This window comes from Rhinoderma darwinii, chromosome 10, assembly GCF_050947455.1.
Source record: "Rhinoderma darwinii isolate aRhiDar2 chromosome 10, aRhiDar2.hap1, whole genome shotgun sequence".
Lineage (NCBI taxonomy): Eukaryota > Metazoa > Chordata > Amphibia > Anura > Rhinodermatidae > Rhinoderma > Rhinoderma darwinii.
In genome coordinates, this window is record NC_134696.1 from 103,582,304 (window position 1) to 103,605,433 (window position 23,130).

General features: G+C 39.3%; 1 long non-coding RNA gene across 1 annotated transcript; it reads left to right on the forward strand.

The window, feature by feature from the left end:
- The first annotated feature begins 1,384 nt into the window (after positions 1–1,384).
- On the forward strand, positions 1,385–22,599 carry LOC142661659 (uncharacterized). Its single transcript, XR_012850781.1, has 3 exons — positions 1,385–1,503; positions 21,122–21,186; positions 22,308–22,599. It is a non-coding gene; the product is annotated as an uncharacterized LOC142661659 (long non-coding RNA).
- The last annotated feature ends 531 nt before the right edge of the window (positions 22,600–23,130 follow it).

Here is a 23,130-nt window from a genome sequence, read left to right on the forward strand (position 1 = left end):
AAAACCGCGCGAAAAAACTCCATGTGAACTAGGCCTTACTTAAGTTTCTTTTTTGAGAGGGTTGGAAATCGAGGCAGGCTAGAAAATCACTTGGATGAGAAAATGGTAGGAATGAATTCAGTAGTGACTCTTGGTAGTGACTCTTGGTAGTGACTCTTGGTAGTGACTCGTGGTAGTGACTCGTGGTAGTGACTCGTGGTAGTGACTCTTGGTAATGACTTGGTTATGACTCTTGGTAGTGACTCGTGGTAGTGACTTGGTAATAACTCGTGGTAGTGACTCGTGGTAATGACTCTTGGTAATAACTCTTGGTAGTGACTCGTGGTAGTGACTCTTAGTAGTGACTTGTAGTAGTGACTCTTGATAGTGTCTCGCGGTAGAGACTCTTGGTAGTGACTATTGGTAGTGACTATTGGTAGTGACTCTTGGTAATAACTCTTGGTAGTGATGTTTGATAGTGACTCTTGGTAGTGACTCGTGATAGTAAATCCTGGTAATAACTCTTGGCAGTGACTCGTGGTAGTGCCTCTTGGTAATAACTCTTGGTACTGACTTGTGATAGTGACGCTTGGTAGTGACTCGTGGTAGTGACTTGTTAGTGACTTGTCGTAATGACTCCTGATAATAACTCTTGGCAGTGACTTGTCGTAGTGACTCTTGCTAGTGACTCTTGCTAGTGACTCTTGGCAGTGACTTGTCGTAGTGACTCCTGGTAGTGACTCTTGCTAGTGACTCTTGGCAGTGACTTGTCGTAGTGACTCCTGGTAGTGACTCTTGCTAGTGACTCTTGGCAGTGACTTGTCGTAGTGACTCTTGGTAGTGACTCTTGGTAGTGACTCGTGGCAGTGACTCATGGTAGTGACTCCTGGTACTGACTCTTGGTAGATTTAACCAGTTGGGTAACAAAGCCCCAATATAAAATCTGTGCTGGTCCCCCACCCTCCATGTGTTATTTATAATACCGGTGTCTTCTTATGTTTCAGAGGAGCCAATAGACCCAATCAGGGACCAGGGTCCGGATGTTTAACAACTTCATTAAACATCCATTGAAAATCAGGTAGAGCGCCCCCGCAGGACTTATTGTATCGTTATCAACAAGTTAGGGAAGTTAAATGCTCCAGATGAAGTTCTCATGCAGTTTGAAGTTTCCGCGATCTGCAGTGATCGCCGGTCAGGTTTATATAAGGAGGGTGCGGTGACTGTTCTCAATTATCTGCACCTGCCTAAGGGAGATAAGAACAAGCAGAACGGTTTGTAACCATAAAGATAAAGAGGTCGGCATAGGAGCTTTATACACACATGGCCACCTGCCACCCCATAATGACATCACATGACCATTGGGCCAATCACAATGACCTTTCATTCATATCATTTAAATAGGACTGCTGTAAAGAGCTGGAAGAAGAAGTCACACCGGCTGGAAAGGAGCGCGCTCATCTAGAAAGTGCATACAAAGATGGAAAACGCTGCGGGATTGATCTATTCACAGACCTACAGCAGACAGTAAGTGAATTCTCACTCCAGTTATATGGATTGTTAAGCGTAAATATTGTCTAATGCTGCTACACGATGCCCAGGTTATACCAGCATGCTCCGCATCACTATATACAGAAGATACCCAGGTTATACCAGCATGCCCCATATCACTATATACAGGAAGATGTGTAACTTATACCAGCTGTACATATATAATTATATACAGAAGATACCCAGGTTATACCAGCATGCTCCACATCACTATATACAAGAAGATGTATAACTTATACCAGCTGTACATATATAATTATATACAGAATATACCCAGATTATACCAGCATGCTCCATATCACTATATACAGGAAGATGTATAACTTATACCAGCTGTACATATATAATTATATACAGAAGATACCCAGGTTATACCAGCATGCTCCATATCACTATATACAAGAAGATGTATAACTTATACCAGCTGTACATATATAATTATATACAGAAGATACCCAGGTTATACCAGCATGCTCCATATCACTATATACAGGAAGATGTATAACTTATACCAGCTGTACATATATAATTATATACAGGAGATACCCAGGTTATACCAGCATGCTCCTTATCACTATATACAGGAAGATGTATAACTTATACCAGCTGTACATATATTATTATATACAGAAGATACCCAGGTTATACCAGCATGCTTCATATCACTATATACAAGAAGATGTATAACTTATACCCACTGTACATATATAATTATATACAGGAGATACCCAGGTTATACCAGCATGTTCCACATCACTATATACAAGAAGATGTATAACTTATACCAGCAGTACATATATAATTATATACAGAAGATACCCAGGTTATACCAGCATGATCCACATCACTATATACAAGAAGATGTATAACTTATACCAGCAGTACATATATAATTATATACAGGAGATACCCAGGTTATACCAGCATGCTCCATATCACTATATACAAGAAGATGTATAACTTATACCAGCTGTAGATATATAATTATATACAGAAGATACCCAGGTTATACCAGCATGCTCCATATCACTATATACAAGAAGATGTATAACTTATACCAGCTCTACATATATAATTATATACAGAAGATACCCAGGTTATACCAGCATGCTCCATATCACTATATACAAGAAGATGTATAACTTATACCAGCTGTACATATATAATTATATACAGAAGATACCCAGGTTATACCAGCATGCTCCATATCACTATATACAAGAAGATGTATAACTTATACCAGCTGTACATGTATAATTATATACAGAAGATACCCGGGTTATACCAGCATGCTCCACATCACTATATACAAGAAGATGTATAACTTATACCTGCTGTACATATATAATTATATACAGAAGATACCCAGGTTATACCAGCATGCTCCATATCACTATATACAAGAAGATGTGTAACTTATACCAGCTGTACATATATAATTATATACAGAAGATACCCAGGTTATACCAGCATGCTCCATATCACTATATACAAGAAGATGTATAACTTATACCAGCTGTACATATATAATTATATACAGGAGATACCCAGGTTATACCAGCATGCTGCATATCACTATATACAAGAGGATGTATAACTTATACCAGCTGTACATATATAATTATATACAGAAGATACCCTGGTTATACCAGCATGCTCCATATCACTATATACAAGAAGATGTATAACTTATACCAGCCGTACATATATAATTATATAGAGAAGATACCCAGGTTATACCAGCATGCTCCATATCACTATATACAAGAAGCTGTATAACTTATACCAGCTGTACATTTGTAATTATATACAGAAGATACCCAGGTTATACCAGCATGCTCCATATCACTATATACAAGAAGATGTATAACTTATACCAGCTCTACATATATAATTATATACAGAAGATACCCAGGTTATACCAGCATGCTCCATATCACTATATACAAGAAGATGTATAACTTATACCAGCTCTACATATATAATTATATACAGAAGATACCCGGGTTATACCAGCATGCTCCACATCACTATATACAAGAAGATGTATAACTTATACCAGCTGTACATATATAATTATATACAGAAGATACCCAGGTTATACCAGCATGCTCCATATCACTATATACAAGAAGATGTATAACTTATACCAGCTGTACATATATAATTATATACAGAAGATACCCATGTTATACCAGCATGCTCCATATCACTATATACAAGAAGATGTATAACTTATACCAGCCCTACATATATAATTATATACAGAAGATACCCGGGTTATACCAGCATGCTCCATATCACTGTATACAAGAAGCTGTATAACTTATACCAGCTGTACATTTGTAATTATATACAGAAGATACCCAGGTTATACCAGCATGCTCCATATCACTATATACAATATACAAGAAGATGTATAACTTATACCAGCTGTACATTTGTAATTATATACAGAAGATACCCAGGTTATACCAGCTTGTTCCATATCACTATATACAGGAAGATGTATAACTTATACCAGCTGTACATATATAATTATATACAGAAGATACCCTGGTTATACCAGCATGCTCCATATCACTATATACAAGAAGATGTATAACTTATACCAGCCGTACATATATAATTATATACAGGAGATACCCAGGTTATACCAGCATGCTCCATATCACTATATACAGGAAGATGTATAACTTATACCAGCTCTACATATATAATTATATACAGAAGATACCCAGGTTATACCAGCATGCTCCATATCACTATATACAAGAAGATGTATAACTTATACCAGCTGTACATATATAACTATATACAGGAGATACCCAGGTTATACCAGCATGCTCCATATCACTATATACAAGAAGATGTATAACTTATACCAGCTCTACATATATAATTATATACAGAAGATACCCAGGTTATACCAGCATGCTCCATATCACTATATACAAGAAGATGTATAACTTATACCAGCTGTACATATATAATTATATACAGAAGATACCCAGCTTATACCAGCATGCTCCATATCACTATATACAAGAAGATGTATAACTTATACCAGCTGTACATATATAATTATATACAGAAGATACCCAGGTTATACCAGCATGCTCCATATCACTATATACAAGAAGATGTATAACTTATACCAGCTGTACATATATAATTATATACAGAAGATACCCAGGTTATACCAGCATGCTCCATATCACTATATACAAGAAGATGTATAACTTATACCAGCTCTACATATATAATTATATACAGAAGATACCCAGGTTATACCAGCATGCTCCATATCACTATATACAAGAAGATGTATAACTTATACCAGCTGTACATATATAATTATATACAGAAGATACCCAGGTTATACCAGCTTGTTCCATATCACTATATACAGGAAGATGTATAACTTATACCAGCTGTACATATATAATTATATACAGAAGACACCCAGGTTATACCAGCATGCTCCATATCACTATATACAGGAAGATGTATAACTAATACCAGCTGTACATATATAATTATATACAGAAGATACCCAGGTTATACCAGCATGCTCCATATCACTATATACAAGAATATGTATAACTTATACCAGCTGTACATATATAATTATATACAGAAGATACCCAGGTTATACCAGCATGCTTCATATCACTATATACAAGAAGATGTATAACTTATACCCACTGTACATATATAATTATATACAGGAGATACCCAGGTTATACCAGCATGTTCCACATCACTATATACAAGAAGATGTATAACTTATACCAGCAGTACATATATAATTATATACAGAAGATACCCAGGTTATACCAGCATGCTCCACATCACTATATACAAGAAGATGTATAACTTATACCAGCAGTACATATATAATTATATACAGGAGATACCCAGGTTATACCAGCATGCTCCATATCACTATATACAAGAAGATGTATTACTTATACCAGCTGTACATATATAATTATATACAGAAGATACCCAGGTTATACCAGCATGCTCCATATCACTATATACAGGAAGATGTATAACTTATACCAGCTGTACATATATAATTATATACAGAAGATACCCAGGTTATACCAGCATGCTCCATATCACTATATACAGGAAGATGTATAACTTATACCAGCTGTACATATATAATTATATACAGAAGATGCCCAGGTTATACCAGCATGCTCCACATCACTATATACAAGAAGATGTATAACTTATACCAGCTGTACATATATAATTATATACAGAATATACCCAGGATATACCAGCATGCTCCATATCACTATATACAAGAAGATGTATAACTTATACCAGCTGTACATATATAATTATATACAGAAGATACCCAGGTTATACCAGCATGCTCCATATCACTATATACAAGAAGATGTATAACTTATACCAGCTGTACATATATAATTATATACAGAAGATACCCAGGTTATACCAGCTTGTTCCATATCACTATATATAGGAAGATGTATAACTTATACGTACTGTACATATATAATTATATACAGACGATACCCAGGTTATTCCAGCATGCTCCATATCACTATATACAAGAAGATGTGTAACTTATACCAGCTGTACATATATAATTATATACAGAAGATACCCAGGTTATTCCAGCATGCTCCATATCACTATATACAGGAAGATGTGTAACTTATACCAGCTGTACATATATAATTATATACAGAAGATACCCAGGTTATACCAGCATGCTACATATCACTATATACAAGAAGATGTATAACTTATACCAGCTGTACATATATAATTATATACAGGAGATACCCAGGTTATACCAGCATGCTCCATATCACTATATACAAGAAGATGTATAACTTATACCAGCTGTACACATATAATTATATACAGAGGATACCCAGGTTATACCAGCATGCTCCATATCACTGTATACAAGAAGATGTATAACTTATACTAGCTGTACATATATAATTATATACAGAAGATACCCAGGTTATACCAGCATGCTCCATATCACTATATACAAGAAGATGTATAACTTATACCAGCTCTACATATATAATTATATACAGAAGATACCCAGGTTATACCAGCATGCTCCATATCACTATATACAAGAAGATGTATAACTTATACCAGCTGTACATATATAATTATATACAGGAGATACCCAGGTTATACCAGCATGCTCCATATCACTATATACAAGAAGATGTATAACTTAAACCAGCTGTACATATATAATTATATACAGAAGATGCCCAGGTTATACCAGCATGCTCCATATCACTATATACAAGAAGATGTATAACTTATACCAGCTGTACATATATAATTATATACAGGAGATACCCAGGTTATACCAGCATGCTCCATATCACTATATACAGGAAGATGTATAACTTATACCAGCTGTACATATATAATTATATACAGAAGATACCCAGGTTATACCAGCATGCTCCATATCACTATATACAAGAAGATGTATAACTTATACCAGCTGTACATATATAATTATATACAGGAGATACCCAGGTTATACCAGCATGCTCCACATCACTATATACAAGAAGATGTATAACTTATACCAGCTGTACATATATAATTATATACAGAAGATACCTAGGTTATACCAGCATGCTCCATATCACTATATACAAGAAGATGTATAACTTATACCAGCTGTACATATATAATTATATACAGAAGATACCCAGGTTATACCAGCATGCTCCATATCACTATATACAAGAAGATGTATAACTTATACCAGCTCTACATATATAATTATATACAGAAGATACCCAGGTTATACCAGCATGGTCCATATCACTATATACAAGAATATGTATAACTTATACCAGCTGTACATATATAATTATATACAGAAGATACCCAGGTTATACCAGCATGCTCCACATCACTATATACAAGAAGATGTATAACTTATACCAGCAGTACATATATAATTATATACAGGAGATACCCAGGTTATACCAGCATGCTCCATATCACTATATACAAGAAGATGTATAACTTATACCAGCTGTAGATATATAATTATATACAGAAGATACCCGGGTTATACCAGCATGCTCCATATCACTATATACAAGAAGCTGTATAACTTATACCAGCTGTACATTTGTAATTATATACAGAAGATACCCAGGTTATACCAGCATGCTCCATATCACTATATACAATATACAAGAAGATGTATAACTTATACCAGCTGTACATTTGTAATTATATACAGAAGATACCCAGGTTATACCAGCTTGTTCCATATCACTATATACAGGAAGATGTATAACTTATACCAGCTGTACATATATAATTATATACAGAAGATACCCTGGTTATACCAGCATGCTCCATATCACTATATACAAGAAGATGTATAACTTATACCAGCCGTACATATATAATTATATACAGGAGATACCCAGGTTATACCAGCATGCTCCATATCACTATATACAGGAAGATGTATAACTTATACCAGCTCTACATATATAATTATATACAGAAGATACCCAGGTTATACCAGCATGCTCCATATCACTATATACAAGAAGATGTATAACTTATACCAGCTGTACATATATAACTATATACAGGAGATACCCAGGTTATACCAGCATGCTCCATATCACTATATACAAGAAGATGTATAACTTATACCAGCTCTACATATATAATTATATACAGAAGATACCCAGGTTATACCAGCATGCTCCATATCACTATATACAAGAAGATGTATAACTTATACCAGCTCTACATATATAATTATATACAGAAGATACCCAGGTTATACCAGCATGGTCCATATCACTATATACAAGAATATGTATAACTTATACCAGCTGTACATATATAATTATATACAGAAGATACCCAGGTTATACCAGCATGCTCCACATCACTATATACAAGAAGATGTATAACTTATACCAGCAGTACATATATAATTATATACAGGAGATACCCAGGTTATACCAGCATGCTCCATATCACTATATACAAGAAGATGTATAACTTATACCAGCTGTACATATATAATTATATACAGAAGATACCCAGCTTATACCAGCATGCTCCATATCACTATATACAAGAAGATGTATAACTTATACCAGCTGTACATATATAATTATATACAGAAGATACCCAGGTTATACCAGCATGCTCCATATCACTATATACAAGAAGATGTATAACTTATACCAGCTGTACATATATAATTATATACAGAAGATACCCAGGTTATACCAGCATGCTCCATATCACTATATACAAGAAGATGTATAACTTATACCAGCTCTACATATATAATTATATACAGAAGATACCCAGGTTATACCAGCATGCTCCATATCACTATATACAAGAAGATGTATAACTTATACCAGCTGTACATATATAATTATATACAGAAGATACCCAGGTTATACCAGCTTGTTCCATATCACTATATACAGGAAGATGTATAACTTATACCAGCTGTACATATATAATTATATACAGAAGACACCCAGGTTATACCAGCATGCTCCATATCACTATATACAGGAAGATGTATAACTAATACCAGCTGTACATATATAATTATATACAGAAGATACCCAGGTTATACCAGCATGCTCCATATCACTATATACAAGAATATGTATAACTTATACCAGCTGTACATATATAATTATATACAGAAGATACCCAGGTTATACCAGCATGCTTCATATCACTATATACAAGAAGATGTATAACTTATACCCACTGTACATATATAATTATATACAGGAGATACCCAGGTTATACCAGCATGTTCCACATCACTATATACAAGAAGATGTATAACTTATACCAGCAGTACATATATAATTATATACAGAAGATACCCAGGTTATACCAGCATGCTCCACATCACTATATACAAGAAGATGTATAACTTATACCAGCAGTACATATATAATTATATACAGGAGATACCCAGGTTATACCAGCATGCTCCATATCACTATATACAAGAAGATGTATTACTTATACCAGCTGTACATATATAATTATATACAGAAGATACCCAGGTTATACCAGCATGCTCCATATCACTATATACAGGAAGATGTATAACTTATACCAGCTGTACATATATAATTATATACAGAAGATACCCAGGTTATACCAGCATGCTCCATATCACTATATACAGGAAGATGTATAACTTATACCAGCTGTACATATATAATTATATACAGAAGATGCCCAGGTTATACCAGCATGCTCCATATCACTATATACAAGAAGATGTGTAACTTATACCAGCTGTACATATATAATTATATACAGACGATACCCAGGTTATTCCAGCATGCTCCATATCACTATATACAAGAAGATGTGTAACTTATACCAGCTGTACATATATAATTATATACAGAAGATACCCAGGTTATTCCAGCATGCTCCATATCACTATATACAGGAAGATGTGTAACTTATACCAGCTGTACATATATAATTATATACAGAAGATACCCAGGTTATACCAGCATGCTACATATCACTATATACAAGAAGATGTATAACTTATACCAGCTGTACATATATAATTATATACAGGAGATACCCAGGTTATACCAGCATGCTCCATATCACTATATACAGGAAGATGTATAACTTATACCAGCTGTACATATATAATTATATACAGAAGATACCCAGGTTATACCAGCATGCTCCATATCACTATATACAAGAAGATGTATAACTTATACCAGCTGTACATATATAATTATATACAGGAGATACCCAGGTTATACCAGCATGCTCCATATCACTATATACAAGAAGATGTATAACTTATACCAGCTCTACATATATAATTATTTACAGAAGATACCCAGGTTATACCAGCATGGTCCATATCACTATATACAAGAATATGTATAACTTATACCAGCTGTACATATATAATTATATACAGAAGATACCCAGGTTATACCAGCATGCTCCACATCACTATATACAAGAAGATGTATAACTTATACCAGCAGTACATATATAATTATATACAGGAGATACCCAGGTTATACCAGCATGCTCCATATCACTATATACAAGAAGATGTATAACTTATACCAGCTGTAGATATATAATTATATACAGAAGATACCCAGGTTATACCAGCATGCTCCATATCACTATATACAAGAAGATGTATAACTTATACCAGCTGTACATATATAATTATATACAGGAGATACCCAGGTTATACCAGCATGCTCCATATCACTATATACAAGAAGATGTATTACTTATACCAGCTGTACATATATAATTATATACAGAAGATACCCAGGTTATACCAGCATGCTCCATATCACTATATACAGGAAGATGTATAACTTATACCAGCTGTACATATATAGTTATATACAGAAGATACCCAGGTTATACCAGCATGCTCCACATCACTATATACAAGAAGATGTATAACTTATACCAGCAGTACATATATAATTATATACAGAAGATACCCAAGTTATACCAGCATGCTCCATATCACTATATACAAGAAGATGTATAACTTATACCAGCTGTACATATATAATTATATACAGAAGATGCCCAGGTTATACCAGCATGCTCCACATCACTATATACAAGAAGATGTATAACTTATACCAGCTGTACATATATAATTATATACGGAATATACCCAGATTATACCAGCATGCTCCATATCATTATATACAAGAAGATGTGTAACTTATACCAGCTGTACATATATAATTATATACAGAATATACCCAGGTTATACCAGCATGCTCCACATCACTATATACAAGAAGATGTATAACTTATACCAGCTGTACATATATAATTATATACAGATGATACCCAGGTTATACCAGCATGCTCCATATCACAACATACAAGAAGATGTATAACTTATACCAGCTGTACATATATAATTATATACAGAAGATACCCAGGTTATACCAGCATTCTCCATATCACTATATACAAGAAGATGTATAACTTATACCAGCTGTACATATATAATTATATACAGAAGATACCCAGGTTATACCAGCTTGTTCCATATCACTATATACAGGAAGATGTATAACTTATACCAGCTGTACATATATAATTATATACAGAAGATACCCAGGTTATACCAGCATGCTCCATATCACTATATACAAGAAGATGTATAACTTATACCAGCTGTACATATATAATTATATATAGAAGATACCCAGGTTATACCAGCATGCTCCATATCACTATATACAAGAAGATGTATAACTTATACCAGCTGTACATATATAATTATATACAGAAGATACCCAGGTTATACCAGCATGCTCCATATCACTATATACAAGAAGATGTATAACTTATACCAGCTGTACATATATAATTATATACAGAAGATACCCAGGTTATACCAGCATGCTCCATATCACTATATACAAGAAGATGTATAACTTATACCAGCTGTACATATATAATTATATACAGAAGATACCCAGGTTATACCCGCATGCTCCATATCACTATATACAAGAAGATGTATAACTTATACCAACTGTACATATATAATTATATACAGAAGATACCCAGGTTATTCCAGCATGCTCCATATCACTATATACAAGAAGATGTATAACTTATACCAACTGTACATATATAATTATATACAGAAGATACCCACGTTATTCCAGCATGCTCCATATCACTATATACAAGAAGATGTGTAACTTATACCAGCTGTACATATATAATTATATACAGAAGATACCCAGGTTATTCCAGCATGCGCCATATCACTATATACAGGAAGATGTATAACTTATACCAGCTGTACATATATAATTATATACAGAAGATACCCAGGTTATACCAGCATGCTCCATATCACTATATACAAGAAGATGTATAACTTATACCAGCTGTACATATATAATTATATACAGGAGATACCCAGGTTATACCAGCATGCTCCATATCACTATATACAAGAAGATGTATAACTTATACCAGCTGTACATATATAATTATATACAGAAGATGCCCAGGTTATACCAGCATGCTCCATATCACTATATACAAGAAGATGTATAACTTATACCAGCTGTACATATATAATTATATACAGGAGATGCCCAGGTTATACCAGCATGCTCCATATCACTATATACAAGAAGATGTATAACTTATACCAGCTGTACATATATAATTATATACAGGAGATACCCAGGTTATACCAGCATGCTCCATATCACTATATACAAGAAGATGTATAACTTATACCAGCTCTACATATATAATTATATACAGAAGATACCCAGGTTATACCAGCATGCTCCATATCACTATATACAAGAAGATGTATAACTGATACCAGCAGTACATATATAATTATATACAGGAGATACCCAGGTTATACCAGCATGCTCCATATCACTATATACAAGAAGATGTATAACTTATACCAGCTCTACATATATAATTATATACAGAAGATACCCAGGTTATACCAGCATGCTCCATATCACTATATACAAGAAGATGTATAACTTATACCAGCTGTACATATATAATTATATACAGAAGATACCCAGGTTATACCAGCATGCTCCATATCACTATATACAAGAAGATGTATAACTTATACCAGCTGTACATATATAATTATATACAGAAGATACCCAGGTTATACCAGCATGCTCCATATCACTATATACAAGAAGATGTATAACTTATACCAGCTCTACATATATAATTATATACAGAAGATACCCAGGTTATACCAGCACGCTCCATATCACTATATACAAGAAGATGTATAACTTATACCAGCTGTACATATATAATTATATACAGATGATACCCAGGTTATACCAGCACGCTCTATATCACTATATACAAGAAGATGTATAACTTATACCAGCTGTACATATATAATTATATACAGAAGATACCCAGATTATACCCGCATGCTCCATATCACTATATACAAGAAGATGTATAACTTATACCAGCTGCACATATATAATTATATACAGAAGATACCCAGGTTATACCAGCATGCTCCATATCACTATATACAAGAAGATGTATAACTTATACCAGCTGTACATATATAATTATATACAGGAGATACCCAGGTTATACCAGCATGCTCCATATCACTATATACAAGAAGATGTATAACTTATACCAGCTGTACATATATAATTATATACAGAAGATACCCAGGTTATACCAGCATGCTCCATATCACTATATACAAGAAGATGTATAACTTATACCAGCTGTACATATATAATTATATACAGATGATACCCAGGTTATACCAGCACGCTCCATATCACTATATACAAGAAGATGTATAACTTATACCAGCTGTACATATATAATTATATACAGAAGATACCCAGGTTATACAGCATACTCCATATCACTATATACAAGAAGATGTATAACTTATACCAGCTGTACATATATAATTATATACAGAAGATACCCAGGTTATACCAGCATGCTCCACATCACTATATACAAGAAGATGTATAACTTATACCAGCTGTACATATATAATTATATACAGGAGATACCCAGGTTATACCAGCATGCTCCATATCACTATATACAAGAAGATGTATAACTTATACCAGCTCTACATATATAATTATATACAGAAGATACCCAGGTTATACCAGCATGCTCCATATCACTATATACAAGAAGATGTATAACTGATACCAGCAGTACATATATAATTATATACAGGAGATACCCAGGTTATACCAGCGTGCTCCATATCACTATATACAAGAAGATGTATAACTTATACCAGCTGTACGTATATAATTATATACAGAAGATACCCAGGTTATACCAGCATGCTCCATATCACTATATACAAGAAGATGTATAACTTATACCAGCTGTACATATATAATTATATACAGAAGATACCCAGGTTATACCAGCATGCTCCATATCACTATATACAAGAAGATGTATAACTTATACCAGCTGTACATATATAATTATATACAGGAGATACCCAGGTTATACCAGCATGCTCCATATCACTATATACAAGAAGATGTATAACTTATACCAGCTGTACATATATAATTATATACAGAAGATACCCAGGTTATACCAGCATGCTCCATATCACTATATACAAGAAGATGTATAACTTATACCAGCTGTACATATATAATTATATACAGAAGATACCCAGGTTATACTGGCATGCTCCATATCACTATATACAAGAAGATGTATAACTTATACCAGCTGTACATATATAATTATATACAGAAGATACCCGGGTTATACCAGCATGCTCCATATCACTATATACAGGAAGATGTATAACTTATACCAGCTGTACATATATAATTATATACAGAAGATACCCAGGTTATACCAGCATGCTCCATATCACTACATACAGGAAGATGTATAACTTATACCAGCTGTACATATATAATTATATACAGAAGATACCCAGGTTATACCAGCATGCTCCATATCACTATATACAAGAAGATGTATAACTTATACCAGCTGTACATATATAATTATATACAGAAGATACCCAGGTTATACCAGCATGCTCCATATCACTATATACAAGAAGATGTATAACTTATACCAGCTGTACATATATAATTATATACAGGAGATACCCAGGTTATACCAGCATGCTCCATATCACTATATACAAGAAGATGTATAACTTATACCAGCTGTACATATATAATTATATACAGAAGATACCCAGGTTATACCAGCATGCTCCATATCACTATATACAAGAAGATGTATAACTTATACCAGCTGTACATATATAATTATATACAGAAGATACCCAGGTTATACCAGCTTTACATATATAATTATATACCAGTTTTGCTAATGTAAGGAAAGTGTTTATTTGAGTAGATCTGTACATCTCTGATAAAACTTGACTGTACTTCAGATTTTATGTTTCCTGCAGAAATTAGGAAATGTTAAAATCAAAATGAGGCTTTAGGGGAACAACCTGTAGTCCAAGGACAGAATGCTAATAAGTTGGTGTATCTAATCCTATCATGTACTATGCACACCAATATGGAATTATTTATCCAAATAAATAATTTATTTATTTGTAGCCAGTGACAGTGGCTACAAATAAATCAATAATTTGTTTAGATAAATAATTCCATATTGGTGTGCATAGAACTTATTTTCTCTATTGGATCGGGTTGGGCCCCTACTAATGCGCCCACACCATTACCTAGTGCTATCTGAACCTTGTAACTAATCCTATCATGTGTGATACTATCTGCTGAGCGGTGTATCTAATCCTATCATGTGTGATACTGTCTGCTGAGCCGGTGTATCTAATCCTATCATGTGTGATACTGTCTGCTGAGCGGTGTATCTAATCCTATCATGTGTGATACTGTCTGCTGAGCCGGTGTATCTAATCCTATCATGTGTGATACTGTCTGCTGAGCTGTGTATCTAATCCTATCATGTGTGATACTGTCTGCTGAGCTGTGTATCTAATCCTATCATGTGTGATACTGTCTGCTGAGCTGTGTATCTAATCCTATCATGTGTGATACTGTCTACTGAGCTGTGTATCTAATCCTATCATGTGTGATACTGTCTGCTGAGCCATGTATCTAATCCTATCATGTGTGATACTGTCTGCTGAGCCTGTGTATCTAATCCTATTATGTGTGATACTGTCTGCTGAGCTGTGTATCTAATCCTATCATGTGTGATACTGTCTGCTGAGCCCTGTGTATCTAATCCTATCATGTGTGATACTGTCTGCTGAGCCGTGTATCTAATCCTAACATGTGTGATACTGTCTGCTGAGCTGTGTATCTAATCCTATCATGTGTGATACTGGCTGCTGAGCCGCTGTATCTAATCCTATCATGTGTGATACTGTCTGCTGAGCCATGTATCTAATCCTATCATGTGTGATACTGTCTGCTGAGCCATGTATCTAATCCTATCATGTGTGATACTGTCTGCTGAGCCATGTATCTAATCCTATCATGTGTGATACTGTCTGCTGAGCTGTGTATCTAATCCTATCATGTGTGATACTGTCTGCTGAGCTGTGTATCTAATTCTATTAGTGGCAGAACTACCGCCGTAGCGGCTGCTACGGGGCCCGCGGCATCAGGGGGCCCGTGTCGCCCGCCGGCACGGGCCCCCACCATGGCCGGAGGCTCCGCTAGGGCTACTACAGTGGGACACCACTGAACACTACGGCAGAGCAGGGAGGTATCTCCCCGCTCTGCCATTAAACAAAATACATGTATCCCCTCTCCACAGGACATGTATCCCCTCTCCACAGGACATGTATCCCCCCCTCTCCACAGGACATGTATCCCCCCCTCTCCACAGGACATGTATCCCCCCCTCTCCACAGGACATGTATCCCCCCCTCTCCACAGGACATGTATCCCCCCTCTCCACAGGACATGTATCCCCCCCTCTCCACAGGACACGTATCCCCCTCTCCACAGGACACGTATCCCCTCTCCACAGGACACGTATCCCCTCTCCACAGGACACGTATCCCCTCTCCACAGGACACGTATCCCCTCTCCACAGGACACGTATCCCCTCTCCACAGGACACGTATCCCCTCTCCACAGGACACGTATCCCCTCTCCACAGGACACGTATCCCCTCTCCACAGGACACGTATCCCCTCTCCACAGGACACGTATCCCCCTCTCCACAGGACACGTATCCCCCTCTCCACAGGACACGTATCCCCCTCTCCACAGGACACGTATCCCCCTCTCCACAGGACACGTATCCCCCTCTCCACAGGACACGTATCCCCCTCTCCACAGGACACGTATCCCCCTCTCCACAGGACACGTATCCCCCTCTCCACAGGACACGTATCCCCCTCTCCACAGGACACGTATCCCCCTCTCCACAGGACACGTATCCCCCTCTCCACAGGACACGTATCCCCCTCTCCACAGGACACGTATCCCCCTCTCCACAGGACACGTATCCCCCTCTCCACAGGACACGTATCCCCCTCTCCACAGGACACGTATCCCCCTCTCCACAGGACACGTATCCCCCTCTCCACAGGACACGTATCCCCCTCTCCACAGGACACGTATCCCCCTCTCCACAGGACACGTATCCCCCTCTCCACAGGACACGTATCCCCCTCTCCACAGGACACGTATCCCCCTCTCCACAGGACACGTATCCCCCTCTCCACAGGACACGTATCCCCCTCTCCACAGGACACGTATCCCCCTCTCCACAGGACACGTATCCCCCTCTCCACAGGACACGTATCCCCCTCTCCACAGGACACGTATCCCCCTCTCCACAGGACACGTATCCCCCTCTCCACAGGACACGTATCCCCCTCTCCACAGGACACGTATCCCCCTCTCCACAGGACACGTATCCCCCTCTCCACAGGACACGTATCCCCCTCTCCACAGGACACGTATCCCCCTCTCCACAGGACACGTATCCCCCTCTCCACAGGACACGTATCCCCCTCTCCACAGGACACGTATCCCCCTCTCCACAGGACACGTATCCCCCTCTCCACAGGACACGTATCCCCCTCTCCACAGGACACGTATCCCCCTCTCCACAGGACACGTATCCCCCTCTCCACAGGACACGTATCCCCCTCTCCACAGGACACGTATCCCCCTCTCCACAGGACACGTATCCCCCTCTCCACAGGACACGTATCCCCCTCTCCACAGGACACGTATCCCCCTCTCCACAGGATCTCCACAGGACACGTATCCCCCTCTACACAGGACACGTATCCCCTCTCCACAGGATCTCCACAGGACATGTATCCCCTCTCCACAGGATCTCCACAGGATAGGGGATACATGTGTGATCGCTGGCATTGATAGGGAGAACGGGGGACCAAAAGTCCCCCAATGTTCTCCATCACAAACCTCGGACTTCCGGGGTCTGTGTCGGCGGCTCCATAGAAATGAATGGAGCGCCGGTCGTGCTTCTGCTCATGCGTGACCATCGCTCCTTTCATTTTTATTGAGCTGCGCAGACGCCGGAAGTCTGAGGTTAGTCATGGAGAACATTGGGGGACTTTTGGTCCCCGTTCTCCCTATCAATGCCAGCGATCACACATGTATCCCCTATCTTGTGTATATCCTGTGGAGAGGGGATACATGTCCTGTAGAGAGGGGATACATGTCCTGTAGAGAGGGGGATACATGTCCTGTAGAGAGGGGGATACGTGTCCTGTGGAGAGGGGATACATGTCCTGTGGAGAGGGGATACATGTCCTGTGGAGAGGGGATACGTGTCCTGTGGAGAGGGGATACATGTCCTGTGGAGAGGGGGATACATGTCCTGTGGAGAGGGGATACATGTCCTGTAGAGAGGGGGGGATACATGTCCTGTGGAGAGGGGATACATGTCCTGTAGAGAGGGGGATACATGTCCTGTGGAGAGGGGGATACATGTCCTGTGGAGAGGGGATACATGTCCTGTGGAGGGGGGATACATGTCCTGTAGAGAGGGGGATACATGTCCTGTAGAGAGGGGGATACATGTCCTGTGGAGAGGGGATACATGTCCTGTGGAGAGGGGATACATGTCCTGTGGAGAGGGGATACATGTCCTGTAGAGAGGGGATACATGTCCTGTGGAGAGGGGATACATGTCTTATGTAGGACACACTATAGGTCGGATTTTTTTGGGGGGTTGGGGCTGTATGGCGTTCTCTACAGGGGGGGCTGTATGGCGTTACCTACAGGGGGTCTGTATAGCGTTCTCTACAGGGGGGGCTGTATGGCGTTCTCTACAGGGGGGGCTGTATGGCGTTCTCTACAGGGGGGGCTGTATGGCGTTCTCTACAGGGGGGGCTGTATGGCGTTCTCTACAGGGGGGGCTGTATGGCGTTCTCTACAGGGGGGGCTGTATGGCGTTCTCTACAGGGGGGGCTGTATGGCGTTATCTACAGGGGGCTGTATAGCGTTATCTACAGGGGGGCTGTATGGCGTTCTCTACAGGGGGGGCTGTATGGCGTTCTCTACAGGGGGGACTGTATGGCGTTCTCTACAGGGGGGGCTGTATGGCGTTCTCTACAGGGGGGGCTGTATGGCGTTCTCTACAGGGGGGTTGTATGGCGTTCTCTACAGGGGGGGCTGTATGGCGTTCTCTACAGGGGGGGCTGTATGGCGTTCTCTACAGGGGGGGGGGCTGTATGGCGTTCTCTACAGGGGGGCTGTATGGCGTTCTCTACAGGGGGGGGCTTATGGCGTTCTCTACAGGGGGGGGGCTTATGGCGTTCTCTACAGGGGGGGGCTGTATGGCGTTCTCTACAGGGGGGGGCTTATGGCGTTCTCTACAGGGGGGGGCTTATGGCGTTACCTACAGGGGGGGGGGGTGGCTGTATGGCGTTATCTACAGGGGGGCTGTATGGCGTTATCTACAGGGGGGCTGTATGGCGTTATCTACAGGGGGACTGTATGGCGTTATCTACAGGGGGGGGCTTATGGCGTTACCTACAGGGGGGGGGGTGGCTGTATGGCGTTATCTACAGGGGGGCTGTATGGCGTTATCTACAGGGGGGCTGTATGGCGTTATCTACAGGGGGACTGTATGGCGTTATCTACAGGGGGGCTGTATGGCGTCATCTACAGGGGGGGGCTGTATGGCGTTATCTACAGGGGGGGCTGTATGGCGTTATCTACAGGGGGGGCTGTGTGACACCCAGGGGAGGGGGGGGGCCCCTGTCAAATGATTGCTATGGGACCCAGTCTTTCCTAGTTACGCCCCTGAATCCTATCATGTGTGATACTGTCTGCTGAGCTGTGTATCTAATCCTATCATGTGTGATACTGTCTTCTGAGCTGCTGTATCTAATCCTATCATGTGTGATACTGTCTGCTGAGCTTCTGTATCTAATCCTATCATGTGTGATACTGTCTGCTGAGCTTCTGTACCTAAACCTATAATGTGTGATACTGTCTGCTAAGTTGTTGTATCTAAGCCTATTATGTGTAATAGTGTTTGCTAAATCGTTGTAGCTAAACCTATAATGTGTGATACTGGACTGCTGAGTTGCTGTATCTATGCCTCTCATATTTGATACTCTCTACGGAGCCACTGTATCGAAGTCTATTATATATGATACTGTGCTGCCTCCATGGTGTTCCGGAGCGGGCGGCAGAGTTTCAGAATTTAGATACAGTCCTTCTTTTCTGCCCTGTCGAGTCCGGCAGGTAAATCCATGAGATTTACTAACATTTCCAGCCTGTACCAGCAGAGGGCAGCACAACTCTGCATCCAGTGTGGGAGCCTGCGTCCTAGTGGTGCCTGACTGGCATTGTGTTATCACTATAGTGCTTTATTTATCAGGGCAAGGTGTGGCACTCTGTGCACTGTTTGGCACTATTTCTATATGCGGCCGCAGTATGGCGCTGTGTGGGCAGTATATGGCTGTGTGTTCGTCAATCATGGTATTTGCTTACTTTACACTATATAGGTCTATATGGAGGACGCCACGCATTCTCAGGACATTGCGTAATACAAAGTGGGCACAGTATGGCAGTAAGTAGGCAAAGTATATAACTATATGGCTACTCTGGCTTTATGTGGGCACTGTATGGCACTATATGGCACTATTGGCAGCATAGATGTGATGCCTGCAGTGACTGCATATGAACATGGGATAAAGTTGATCACATAAGTAGTAAGAATCTCCTACATTTTAGTTTTCTCCCCTGAGTTCACATCTCATGGCGCCTCCTGCTGGTTCAGTCGCTCTGTGGACATATTCTGTTCTGTTGTGTTGTATTGTGGGAGACGTGTTTGAATCGGGTGCTTTAAGGCCCTGTTCACACAGAGTTTTTTTTGCAAACAGAAATAAAATCTGCCTTAGCCCTGTTCATACAGAGTCTTTTGGCATGTTCGCGCCTAGAAATTTCCGAAAACGCCTCCCATTGATTTCAATAGGAGGCGAAGGCGGTTTTTTTCCTGCGAGCGGAAAAAAAAGCGTCATGCCCTTTTTTCAGGCGTTCCAGTCTCTGACCTCCCATTTACATTGATGGCTTGAAAGCGGCTTTCAAGGCGTTTTTATGCCTGTGCCGCTCAATGGCCGCGGCCGAAAAACTCCGCAAAAAACGCTGCAAAGAAAGTGCAGGCAAGTCAAAATCTGACTCAGAATTTGAGGCAAATTTTGACCTGCCTGCGTTTTTCACCCCCGGCCATTGAAGCTAACGCAAGGACCATGAGCAAAAAACGTGCGAAAAATGATCAGAAATGAGCGCTGCAGATTTTTTTTGTCTGCCTTTGATTTCAATGGGGGGATCAGAGGCGGAAACCGTGGCATTCCCGCGTGCGGTCAAAAGCAGCCTGGGAAAAAAACGCTTCTGCCTCCTATTGAAATCAATGGGGGGTGATTTTGTCCGTTTTTTGGCGCTGATTCCGACATGGTTTCCGCCTCAAAATCAGCGTAAGAAAAACTGTGTGTGAACCTCCACTTTGCACGGCAGAGCTGTTATGTCTCAGCACCGTGATGGACTCCAAGTGACAGTCAGTAGACTTGTGAATGCAGCTCTGGTTGTGACTAGAGTATATAGCATGGGATGTTATGAGTTAACCAAACTATGTAGAAAGTTTCTGTAAATGAAATGTAGGTGTTAATCCTTCCCATCTGGAAATCATCACAGGAGACGCTGGGATTGTAGGAACATCGGCTTTATTGGATAATCTCGTCTTCCATCGACCTGCAGATCTGGGAGGAAGAAGCGGCGGCGGTGACTAGGTGCGTGACCTCATCACAATGGAGTAGACGAGGATGATGATGAAGGTGATGATTCCCACCACCAGGGCGGCGATATTAAGGGAGAAGGAGGTCCGGGAGTGCTTTGTGGCCGTATCCGAGTCATTCTGGTTGGAAGCATCTCGAGACTGAAATAGAAAAGCAGATTCTGTAATCACCGAAACCCTAGATATGATATTAATAAATTGTAATATAACTATAAATGAATCTATCTATCTATCTATCTATCTATCTATCTATCTATCTATCTATCTATCTATCTATCTATCTATCTATCTATCTCATACTCCTCCATGGTCAGTACAGTGAGGACTACTTTCAGGACGGTATCACTGTGTAGGTTCTTGATGTGGTCCTAAATAATTAACTTTGGACACTTACCGCTGGAACTGTTCATGAGTCACACTGGCGCCACGCGGATCACTGTGAGAATACGGTATTGTCTTGCAACCCAGTTTAGTTTTGGAGGTGTGGCCAGGGTGTTAAGGGGCGGAGCTTAAACGTGATAAAATTATTGGTTAGTTCTGTTGGTTCCATGGGCGGGGCTGTGACAACTTCCAAGTTCTTTTTGGTTCTCATGTATTATACGATCAGTCTGGTAGACATGTAGACGCTTCACAGGTAATACAGGGGCACCGGTGGCGGTATATAGAGGTGTTACCGGTTAGTCTAGGGCGGTATTTCCCTTCTTCCTACCTAATATGTGGGGG